Below are 13,119 nucleotides of genomic sequence, written 5' to 3'. Positions count from 1 at the left end.
AATCCTAAAATTTAAATTTTTAATAAATTAACAATAAACTTTTAGGTCATATTGAACTTATGTTAGTTTTGAAGTTAAATTCACTCACAACCCACGGGTTCTAAAACTAAAAATATATTTCTTATGTTTTTAAAGTTACATAAAGCCCCTACTTTATAAAGTTAATAACAAACCTAAGGTCATGAAGCCATGACTTATAATAGGTGGAGGCAACAATTCATAACTCAATTTTTTCAGTTTTTAAAAATGTTTATTGTTTTTGTATTATGTATATCACATCAATCCACCTAAAACTTCAATCAAGACTTAAAAAGTAAATTTTTGCAATAAAAAAAATTCATCAAAATCATTCCAAAATAATATACATCTCACATATTTAATTTTATTGCAAGGGACTGGGGACAAGAAATTAACGGCAAGATGAACTTAATATGGATGTGCCAAATGGACAACTGAAATCCATCAGTGCAACAAACCAATAGAAAGTCTTACGATCTGATTCTACAATCTGGCTTATCTCATCTATTAATATCAGTGAAAGTTTAGCTGTAAGAATCTACCCTTTGTAAAGAATTTCATGCAAAGTATATACCCTTTGATTTTCATCAATTTAACTTAATGTCGTAAAGATCTGGAGGAAGCGAGCTCGATGCAGAATAATTATCCTCATTACTTGGTGCAGAGATGGAGGAATCAACCCATGCGCCATCCATGGACATGCCTCACTGCATTTGTCTGTCTTGGGAGAATGTTGAGAAATCTGTTAGATTGTCCTGTCCTGGCTTTCCAAAGGCTTTGAACCTCATGTCCTGGTTCATGCCACTGATTATCGGTGTTTGCACTGGAATTTGTCCCTCCAGCATCCTCACTACAGAAGACATGGCTGGTCTGAGAGTAGGAGACGGGTTGGTGCATAAAAGAGCCAAGTTCAGCATCCTCATTGCCTCTTCTCTGGCATAGTTTGAGCCGAGACTTGGGTCAACAAGCTCCAGAAGGTTACCCTGTTCTTGTAGGACATAGGCCTTTTGATTCCATAAAGAAAACAAAAGATGACATTAATAATCTCGAACTTACCAAGCATGCAAAGGACTAATGTTAGAATTTGAAATAATTATGCATTTACAAACTTTAGTATGTTTCATGTTTTTTCCAAGGTCATTAGTCGTAAAGTCAAATTTTCTTTCCATGACAATTCTCTGCAGAAGATATGGATTTGTACAATCAAAATCTATCAATTGGGAATTCCTTACACAACCACCAACATTGAACTGAGAAAGAAAAAACATGTATGAAACTACAACCAAAATGATGTCTTTTTCTGTTTCTTTCACTTCACTTGAACCAATACAATGTACCTACATCACATCCATAGATACTTTACAAAATTTCAAGAAAATATGAAAATACAAGAGAATAATTTCAGTCCATGTGTTCCCATATACTTTATTCCTCACTTAATACAGAAAATTATAAGAATACGTAGACATTTTGGGAACCAGAAGATAGAATAGAAGACAAAATGTAAACAAACAGATAAAGAATACATTACCCAATCAAGAAGATATACGAAGTCCTCCTTTGGTCTGTAATTTGAATTACTTTTACCACTGACAATTTCTAGTGCAACAACTCCAAAACTGTAAACGTCGGCTTTATCAGTCAAGTAACCCCTCATTGCATATTCAGGAGCCATGTAACCCCTGAAAAAGAATTGGATAGGACCAGAATAATAGTAAGTCTCATGAAGTTATTCCATCCACATCATTACTTCAGCAGTACTTGTGCACATTGATTTCCCTAACTGATTTTCTAATCAAGTATTTTTTCCAAAAGCAGTAATTTTTAAAATAAAATGGGTTGTACTAAAAATAACAATGTCATCTAAATGCCTTTTGATTCTTGGACAACAAAATCAAGCCTTAAGTTTCACTTGTGGAATTGGCTGTATGAATCTTTTTCCATCATTCTGTGAGAGCTAGGGCATTATCTTCAAAAAGTTAAAGACTGCAACCAAATCATTTCTATCTCAGTTTAAGTTATTTCAGGTCTGTTCCTCCCCTTTTGTCAGCCTCTTAGCAACCACTAGATCATCCCTCTCCACTACAGCACTATTTGGTCTATATTGCAAGTGTCTAAATGACCTTAGCTGCATTCTCAGATCTCTTAGTCATGGTACCCTTATCTTACCATGGATACATTAATTCCATACTGAATCTTTCAGAGCTATACCACTCATCCATCTGAGCGAGCAAAAAATAGAGATCTCAGTCTTTTCTTTTTTAATGGAAAATAATACCAAGGAAATGCATCAATGCTGCTTGAAGAATTAAGCACGATCTTGGTCGAATATTTGGCGCTCTCTATTGTCCAAAATATTTTAATAACTAAAAGTGGGTGAACTGCATATGATTTACAGTAGAGCACTGAATCTACTCTTAATAAAAAAGAGAATAATTCAGGGAAAAAAACATCAATCCTTGCGAATCTTGCATAAGCCAAACAATTCACACAAACATAGTTCTCCACATATATACATAATTTTCTCTTCTCAAATGAGGTGCATCCTCTCCAAAATTAGTACCTCAAAATTATTATTATTATAGATAATAAAAGAAGCTATGTTAGATAGAAAGAAGAGACGGTACAACGTGCTGGGGCAAGGAGTCCGCCAGAAAAAAACAAATAACCATCAAAGAAAAAAAAGAAAGCAAATTTAAAACAATTCATTAACTCACTTTGACCCTTCATCTTTTGACTTTTGCCACCATCCAATCGCACTTCATTTCCTCTTAAATCAGTCAAATTTAAATCCATTTTATTCAAAAATCTCGAGCTTCTACCTCGGTCTTAGGAATCTCCTTCACTGGTGTAGGCAAAATTCCATCCCTACGCTGTAAATTATTAACCAGACCATTTTCAAAAATAGATACTCCCTCTAAACCTTCCAGCCAGATCGGATGAACATAAGATAGATCCCTAGTTCATCAAAATCAGAAACTTAAACCATATTTTTCTCGAATCTCATCCAACAACAATTCCCCACCACAGTTGAACTCACTAATATCGTCACTCGCTGAATCTGAAAAATCCTCCCATTTCTTTATCTCCTTTCCTTTACTTGCTCCATTTGCTACCACCAATTTCCTTCTTTGCATGAGAGTCTTCCACTTCGATAAATTCTCCTTTAGAATCTCTCCTTAATACCTTTGGCACTGACTCACCAGATTTTTCTCTCTTATCATCAAACAACTTCCTCATCTCTGCACCCATACGAGCTGTCTTCAGATGAGCATAAACCTTGTTGCTCTCAAACCTGTTAGAATTTGGACAAAAACATCAGAATTCACCCCCAAGACAGCATCTAATTTTTTACTCCTTTCCACCACACATGTTGATCCCTCTTTAACACTAGTCTCATCTTTAACATCACACAATCTTGTTTTGAAACTAACCTCCTAGTATTCTAATTTTGTTCCAAAGCTTGATCATTTCGATTCATATCTTGGAGATCTGGAGCCTGTGAAAGAAGTCCATTGTCAAAAGGTAAAAAGTCCTTCCCACTTATCAACTCCTAAACACTAGGAACAGTATTTTGGGTCTGCCCATTATTGGAATCCAACAAGGGAGTACCTGAATCACCTTGTTCCTTCAGCATGGAACCCAAAAGATGTAATCTGCCCTTAATCTCCATATTACTGCCCACATCAGACTTACCTAAACATTGGGCCTGCTCAAGTAATTGACCCAGTTTAGACAAGAGAGACATACCTCCTTTTTCAATTATTTGGGCCAGGTCCAACACAAGAAAAAAAAAAAAAAACCACCCGACCCACTCCTATTCACAATCTCCTCCCCGAAAACAACCCCAGCTGCCTCAGAGAGACAAGCAGCTTCTCCTGGAATTCTAGCTTCCTTCACATTCTGGTCAATTGATTCTGGTTGGTTAGCACTGAAACTGGTCTTTGAGAACCCCTAATCCTTCCTCTTGTAGTGTACCTCCATAGCTACAGCACTGCTCTTCTCTTCTGATCTCCCTATTCTGATTTTTAGATAGATCTTGACTTCTGCACCTTCCCTTTTCTGGCCTTCCTGCAGGACCTGACTCCATGATCTAGGACAACAAGAACCATCTGCAGCTACACCTCCAAAATCCTTGTGAAATTTCTTAGCCAACTCGCTGAAATCGCTTGCAAAGTGACACCACCCTCGGCCTTTGAGCGGCCAGGAATAAATACTGAAAATTTCTTACCTTTTTTCCACCCCAACCCTAACTCCAAAAACTTCCTCACCTCCGTCCACCTAATGGACATCCAATACTGTGTGATACCCTTATACATACATCGAAAAACTGAAAACCAACAATCCATCAGCAAACCAGGATGCAGCCTCTTGCAAAAACCTAACCCACCTGTTTCAGACAAACATTATTCTCAACCACGAGTAAATAAGAAACCCTGCTCCCCCACACCCTCACCCCACATAGCGGTCCCATCCCAAGTTTATTAATAACCCTCACTTATGACGGAGGAATACTATAGAAACAAAAGAACACTTGGGACTTACATAATAACCAATAAAACACACCATACATCAAACCAAACAAAAGAAAAAAATAAACCAATACCAATACCAAAAGGAAACCAACTAAACATATCTCACATAAGCCGTACCTATCTTATCCAATCTATACAAACCTTTGATAACTCTAGGAAGTTGACTGCTATTTGTAAACAAACTATTCCTTCTCATGCCACATTGTCGAGCCAAAGCATATGCCACTTTATTCCCTTCTCTATACAAATGTTTTATAGAAAAATTTACTCACTCCAATAAACCAATAAGCTGCTCCCAAAAATCTCACAAATACCATAAAAAGCATTTACTGGATCTTATCCAATTTACTACAATATTCGAATCATATTCAATGTCAATACTGGTATGGTCTAATTGTTTGCAAAGTTTTATTCCTTCCATCACTGCTCTAAATTTAGCTTCATTATTAGAACAAGAACTAAAATATTTTTAAAAATAAAAAATAAAATAACATGTAAAGTCTCTAAGGATACCACCACCACCCGCCGGCCCTGGGTTCCTAAAACTGCTCCTATCCAAATTTAATTTCAACCTCCCTTGCCTCAGTTTTAGCCATCTCACACCTTGCATAACTTTATTCTTTTTATTCACAATCTGCACTTCCAGATTTTGCAATATCCGAACATCAACATCATTTAAATGAGTCATAACTGTCATGTTCTTACTCAAAACCCCCACCAATTCTTAATGGAGAGCCACACATCTATACTACTCTTCAATTTCCCCTCCATTCTAGCCACACATCTCCTTCTCCACAATCTCCAAACTACTAAATAAGGAATCAAACCCATCAATGTTCCCAATTGAGAGTATCGAGAAGCCCTATTAAACCATATTAGGACTCTTTCTTTCCAGTTTTGGTGCCGAGATGATGCACTCGCAATTGACTCCAAGGAGGCCATTATCAGCATGATGCTTCTTCTAACAAACACATTCTAGAAAGGGTTCAAGTTTATTAAAAAAACTTATGATAATTCATATTCAGCTTGGCTCTTGTTTGCTCATGAGTTATGGGCTCCCATGGAGAAAGCTAGGAAATTCAGGTGATGATTCAACCATACAAAATATCTACCAAATGATCAGAAAGAACTGCATAAAGAGCATTAAGAATAATGAAGAACTGATATTTTGCACCAGTTGTCAATGACAGAAAAGGGTTTGACTCAAATCATAAGAATCAAGACTTCTTACGCACTCCAAAAGAAGAAATCAAGGCCGTAACCACTTGGCAACATATATAATTAACAAATAAATTGTTTCATAGATGATGATTCTAGGAGAATGAAATGAACAGCAGGATTCAAGTTTTTCTACCATTATTTAAAAAGAATAAGACAGGAAAAAATGAACACAACCCATCAAATAAAGAGGCATGCAAGAAGAGTTTCCAACTTTTCATATAAAAATATGACAATCAACAGTGGCTTTCCAAAATTTTGAGTCATCTGGTAACTAAATTGAGTGTTCTTTTTCTAGCAGTATGTGTAAATGTCAGACAAAAACAAAAAAATATAACATAAAGAGGCATATAGACAAGAATTCAAATGGGTGTACTCACATTGTTCCAGCAATTCGTGTGCTGATATGTGTGTTCTCCCCTTCATCAAGCTTAGCTAAACCAAAGTCGGATATCTTAGCATTTAGATCCTTATCAAGCAGAACATTGGTTGCGTTTATGTCTCTATGAACAATTTTTAACCTTGATTCCTCATGAAGATATGCTAATCCCTTTGCTATCCCCAAGCAAATTTTATTTCTTATAGTCCAGTCCAAGTTAAGCCGCTTTGCCTCACGACCTAAATATGCATGTGTGAAAAAGAGAGAGAGAGAGAGAGAGAGAGAGAGAGAGCGAGAGAGCGAGAGATGCAACACTAATTCTCTTTTTTTACTGAAAAAAATATAATGACAACATTTATCTCAAAATTTAAGAAAAGATTAAAAGATTCAAAAGGCATGTACCGAAAGCGGATGGGCAAGACTGTTGTTTTCCATGTATTCATATATGAGCAACAATTGATTTCCTTCTATACAACAGCCATAAAGCCTCACAAGATTTGGGTGTTGCACGGCAGAAATCAAGCCTATCTCATTGACCAATTCACGGTTACCTTGCTTCGATTTGGAGGAGAGTTGCTTAACCGCAATGACCTTGTCATCTGACAAGACACCCTACAATTAAGGTAGGCTTCGGAATGAGATGCCTTTTTTGCCAATATTGATCCAGAAAAGTTTTCATCAAAAAATGAAAAAAAGAACAGATAAATGACAACCATGATTGAACCAGATAAATTTCCACAATGCCTTGTCCCATTGACAACTATGATTAACAAAACCTTGACAACAACAACAACAACATAATAAAATAAAAGTAATCACTCTAAATTAATTACCATATATCCACCTTCACCTATTTTATTGGAGGGGTCAAAGTTACCAGTAGCAGCCTTGATCTGTCTTAAAGTGAAATAACCTGTTTGCAGCTCTAGCCCTCGTCGTAGTCCTGTAGCAAGGACAAAATGAGGCAAATTTTCATACACTCCAGACTAAGAAAGATTGTACATTTTTTTCCTTCTAATTTTGATATTTAACACTTTCAAACCAAATGAAACCCATTAATGTAAATATGTAATAATGTGTTGGATGATCCTTGTCTTCCACATTCATGAACAGGCTTATTTAATGGGTAATGACCACTGACAATTTACATGGAAAAATTGTACAAGAATATGGAACTTGGAAGATGGACATTCTTTAATCATACACAGCAAAATCCCTTAATATTGCAGTGCTTATTTTCTGAAAACTTCAAACTTTCTATGTGCCAAGTTAACTCATTCTTCATTCTTTGAGCATACCCTGAAATAAATTTGTATTAACTATTAATACAAATCTTTAAAAGGGCACTTGCTTTGACAGATTTGAATCATGGAAAGAAATGTCTTAAAAGTTAAATCTGCCCAAGAAATGACCATATCATCTTAGTGGTTCCTCTCTTCCTATTGTGTCAGTAAGCACATACAAGTGGAGTTCTGAAAATGTTGCCCTAAAAAACCGTAAATATAAGGATTCCAACTAATTTCCCAAGCTTGCATAAATTAGCAATCAAAGAGTCACAGAAGCTATGCCATATACACAAGTCACAAACTACTTAACTCACCTTTATCTTCAAGGTCTTTTCCTCTTAAATAACATATCCAGATTGCCAAACTTAATACCACCGCCACCACAGATGAAGCAACTATAATGCCGACAATAGCCCCAACGAATAAGCCTGTACTGACATCAAAATCTACAAGAAGGGAGATATATACCATAATGAGAGGAAAGCTTAAAGAATAGAGGTAAACCCTAAATATGAGTTCAACTCACTTGGTGTCACTGTGATGGCAGATATAAGAGGTCCATATACACCTATGTAAGGTATGGCATTTGTCCCCTTTCCTGACCAGTATAAGTGGATCTCCAGAGTGCTACCATTGACAATAACAGGGTTAAAATCCTTAACGATGCCCTTACCAGCACCTGTTGCGTTTTCCATGATATTAAAGTCCTTCAGAACTTGCTTTCCCTGTGAAATGGTTATAACAATTTACAAACTTGATTTAAAAGATAAGAGCAATGTTTAATTGTGAAAAATTGTTTACATATTCTATTTCCAGATTTCTTAAGAATTATAAAAATGATACATTTTGCGTTTAGTTCATCTATTCTTAAGAATAGAATAGTTGTAATATAAGAATTTGATAATTTATACAATAAAATCTGTTATTACCATAAAGCAAATAATGCAATTTTAATTTTTTTTTTTTACTCCATAACAAGAAACGGACAAGGAATGACTATTCCCAAAGTTTGCAATGGGAATGCCAATTCTTTCCTATTCAATATTGGGTAATAATACAAACTTTTGCATGAATTATCATGAATAGGCATTGCATGATTTGCATTACATTCTCATTGTATTCCTTATGTGGCATACTTGGAAAACAACAAAAATATGTTTTTTAACTTTCCTACACAAATGCTAGAAAACTAGAAAAATAAGGTGGCAGTTTTGCAATTATTTGGAAACCTGAAAATAGAAAATAAAACCTGTATTCTACAACTGAACAGGTCCTAAAGTTCTTTTTTCTTTAAGTGACTACTGAAAAAAAAATTGAATAAAATAATCCATATACCACTCTCATTAACATTTATTTTCAAAGCACATTATTACAAAACTAAACATAAAAGGAACACAAACTGAAATATAATGACAAAAAGTCTCACACTTACTTGAATTGATACATCAAATATACGCTTCCCAAGGCTGCTGAATGTCTGGTCATTAGAAAACATTATTTCAGCAAAGTGGAGTTGCACCCTGTAACTCCCGCTTCGCAAGCAAAGACCATAGTACTTGAGTGAGACAGGGGAAAGTCGAGCTGTTCTGTAAATGTCTCCAGTGGTCCCCTCAAGTGAAGATGTTTCTACTATGTAAGTAGCAGATTTGTTGCCTACATAAAACCCTGTACTGCTATAAGCCCATTTTTACAAAGAAGAAAAGAAGTCTGTTGGGCCTGCTTCAGTTGCATCCTCTTCATAATCATTTCCCTCATAGCTAGTCCCGCTTCCTCCACAATTAATAAACAGGGAATGGTCTGTAGACATAAAAAAAATCATCGTCATCATAAATAATCATACTGTTATTTTTTTGTCTCACATTGGTAGAATAATTCCACATTAGTATAAAAAGTTGTTTTGAATTTTTTATATTATTTGTCCCACATTGGAGAGAAGTGTTTTTTGGACTTGAGGTTGAAGCTGTATAAAGAGCTCAACTCTTCATTGGTAAAACACACCTCAAAGTTGTACTTTGTCAATAAGTAGTGGATTGATCATCGGCGCCGAGGACGTAAGTAATTCTATACCGAACCTCGTAAATTTCTTGTCTTGTTCTTTTTACTATTTTATTAATAGTTTCTGCATTGCGTTAATTTCTTATATATTCAATAGCAAATAGTTGTAGTATTGGTGTTTGCCACAAGTGGGGTGCTCGGCATAACAATTGGTATCAGAGCTAGGTTGAATGGTGTTGATACGGAGGGATTCCTCTGATAGGATCCTTGATTCCACGTTTGATGCCTAAGAAAGACCTTGTCTAAGTGAGTGCTCAAACATCATTGCGGCTCAGTCGCTCCCTGGAAGTCGGTCTGGTCAAAGTGGAATTTCATAGGACAAAACAGAGTAGACACAGTTGGTACGTACTATTCATCCTAGGCCTTTTGCTTTGTTGGTTGCCATTGAATATATAGAAGATGACAGAAACTAGTGTAGCAGTAGAAGAAACTCTGTCCACACGAACTCCAACCCGTTCGGCTTCGACATCATCATCGAAGACGATAGCTAATGCTCGGTTTGAGGTGGAGAAATTTGATGGTACCAATAATTTTGGTATGTGGCAATGTGAGGTGATGGACATCTTGTATCAGCAAGAACTAGATATGGCTTTGGATGATAAACCAGTAGATATGAGTGCCAGAGATTGGGAAAAGATCAATCGTTAGGCATGTGGTACGATTGGTCTATGTCTCGCCAAAAATTAGAAATATTGTGTTATGAGGGAGACATCTGCAAAGAAATTGTGGAAGACATTGGAAAATACATTTATGACCAAGAGTCTAGAAAATCGGCTTTATTTGAAAAAGAAATTGTTTCGCTTCCAGTATCAACCAAGTATTTCAATTAATAACCACATAAATACTTTCAATAAAATTTTGGCCAATTTGTTAAATTTGGATGAAAAGATGAAAGATGAGAATAAAGTCATATTGTTACTGAATTCTCTCCCTGATGAATATGAACATTTGACCACCACTTTATTGTATGGGAAAAATAAAGTTACTTACGATGCTGTTTATATTGCATTGATTAGTACTGAATGCAGAAAGAAGGATCAAAGGGTCCATAAGGAAACAACAGAAGCACTAACAATAAAGGGACGTTCTCAGAGTCGTATGCCTGGAAGGAAGAGTAAATCTCATGGGAGGAGTAAATCTTGTGGGAGACCTGCTAAAGATGAATGCGCCTTTTGTCGTGAGAGAGGGCATTGGAAGAAAGATTGCCCTAAATTACAGCAGAAGAATAAGGGCAAAGCAAATTCTAATGCCAATATAGCCAATGATGATGAAAGTGAATCAGATTTTTCTCTTGTTGGAACATCTTCGTCACATTATTTTGGTGAGTGGATTTTGGATTCTGGTTGTTTCTATCACATGTGTCCCAATAGGGAATGGTTTTCTAATTTTTAAAAATTAGATGGTGGGGTTGTTCTTATGGGAAATGATAATACTTGTAAAACAACTGGAATAGGATCAATACAATTGAAATGTCAAGACGGAACTATTAAGACCTTGACTGATGTTAGGTATGTTCCAAGCCTAAAGAAGAATTTGATTTCATTAGGTGCCTTAGAATCTAAAGGGTTCACTATCACTTTGAAAGATGGAACCTTAAAGATTAAATCAGGAGCACTAGTGGTGATGAAAGGAATAAGGAAAAATAACTTGTATTATTTATAAGGTAGTACAGTTTTTGGCTCAGCAGCTGTTGTTTTTGAGAAAGATGCAGGTTTAGATACAACCAGGTTATGGCATATGCGATTAGCACATGCAAGAGAAAATTTTTTGCAACAATTGGCTAAGCGAGGTTTGTTAAGGGTGCAAAGGTGTGCAAACTTGAATTTTGTGAGCATTACATTCTAAGAAAACAAACTAGAGTGAAATTTGGCACATAATCCATCAAACTGAAGGTATTTTAGACTATATCCATACAGATGTATGGGGGCCCACAAAAATGGCTTCGTTGGGTGGTATGCATTATTTTGTCACTTTTGTTGATGATTTTTCTAGAAGAGTTTGGGTGTATTCTATGAAGCATAAAAATGAAATGTGTGATATTTTCCTTAAGTGGAAAAAATTAGTTGAAACTCAAACTGGCAAAAAGATTAAACGACTCAGATCAGATAATGGTGGTGAATACATGAGTGACCCGTTTATGAAGGTATGTCAGGATGAAGGTATTATTCGACACTTCACAGTTTGAAATACACCACCGCAGAACGGGGTGGCAGAGCACATGAATCGGACTTTATTGGAGAAAGTTCGATGTATGTTGTCTAATGCTGGGTTAGACAAAAGGTTTTGGACTGAGGCTGTTAGATATGCGTGTCATCTCATCAATCGTCTACCATCATATGCAATAGGGGGAAAAACACCTTATGAGGTATGGTTTGGAAAGCCTGCTAGTGATTACGATTCTTTACATGTATTTGGTACTATGGCTTATTATTATGTTAAAGAATCTAAGTTGGATCCAAGCGCCAAGAAAATAATATTCTTGGGGATAAGTGCAGGAGTCAAAGGATACCGTCTTTGGTGTCTAGAGACGGAAAAAATGATTTTAAGTAGAGATGTAACTTTTGATGAACTTGCGATGATGAAGAAAACAATCCGCAAGGAGTCACGAGTTGAAGAGAAGACTGGTGGTACTCAACAACAGGTGGAGGTTGAGACAATTTTGGGAAACCGAGTGAGAAAAGAGACTACACAAGGTAACTTTCCAGTTACGGTCGTGAATAGTGTACAAGAAGAGGAGATTTCAATTTGAGAATCTTCACAGCAACAAGAATCAATTGTTTCTCAAAGGCCAAGACGAGAAATTCGAAAACCTGCTCGGTATGCTGATACGGTGGCCTATGCACTTCCAGTTGTAGATGATGATGTTTTTTGCACTTTTAAAGAAGTAATGAGGAACTCTGAATCAGACAAGTGGAAAAGAGTGATGAATGAAGAAATGCAGTCTCTTCATCAGAATTAGACTTGAGAGCTAGCCCAGCTGCCCAAGGGTAAGAAAGCAATTGGTTGCAAATGAGTTCATGTAAAGAAAGAAGGATTTCCAAATGCAAATAATGTTCGCTTCAAAGCTAGATTGGTAGCTAAGGGCTACGCACAGAAGGAAGGCATTGATTATAATGAGGTATTTTCTCTAGTGCTTAAACATTCTTCTATTCGAATTTTGTTGGCTTTCGTAGCACAATTTAATCTTGAACTAGTTCAGCTCAATGTAAAAACTGCATTTTACATGGTGATTTGGAAGAGGAAATCTATATGACTCAGCCAGATGGATTTCAAGTTGCTGGAAAAGAAAATTGGGTATGTAAACTTGGTAAATCGTGGTATGGTTTAAAACAGTCTCCAAGACAGTGGTACAAACAATTTCATCAGTTTATGATGGGTCAGAAGTACATCAGAAATAAACATGATCATTGTGTTTATTTTCGCAAACTACAAAATGGATCTTTATATATTTACTCTTATATGTTGATGATATGTTGATAGCTTCAAAGAATAGGGAGAAATCAACAAGTTGAAAAGTTAGTTAAATCTAGAGTTTGAGATGAAAGATCTTGGTGAAGCAAAGAAGATACTTGGCATGGTGATTCGCAGAGACACAATGAGAGGAAGAGTTAGTTTGTCTTAGAAACAA

At 36.1% G+C, this 13,119-nt stretch overlaps 1 pseudogene; it reads right to left on the bottom strand.

Annotated features, from left to right (window-relative positions):
• Positions 1 to 495: 495 nt before the first annotated feature.
• The window catches only part of LOC131148915 (probable LRR receptor-like serine/threonine-protein kinase At1g53440), a 66,461-nt pseudogene continuing 53,837 nt past the window's right edge, over positions 496 to 13,119 (bottom strand).

The sequence above is a fragment of the Malania oleifera genome, chromosome 1 (assembly GCF_029873635.1).
Source record: "Malania oleifera isolate guangnan ecotype guangnan chromosome 1, ASM2987363v1, whole genome shotgun sequence".
Classification (NCBI taxonomy): Eukaryota; Viridiplantae; Streptophyta; class Magnoliopsida; order Santalales; family Ximeniaceae; genus Malania; species Malania oleifera.
Note: the sequence above shows the minus strand (reverse complement) of the source record. Positions and strands in the feature narration are given on the sequence as shown.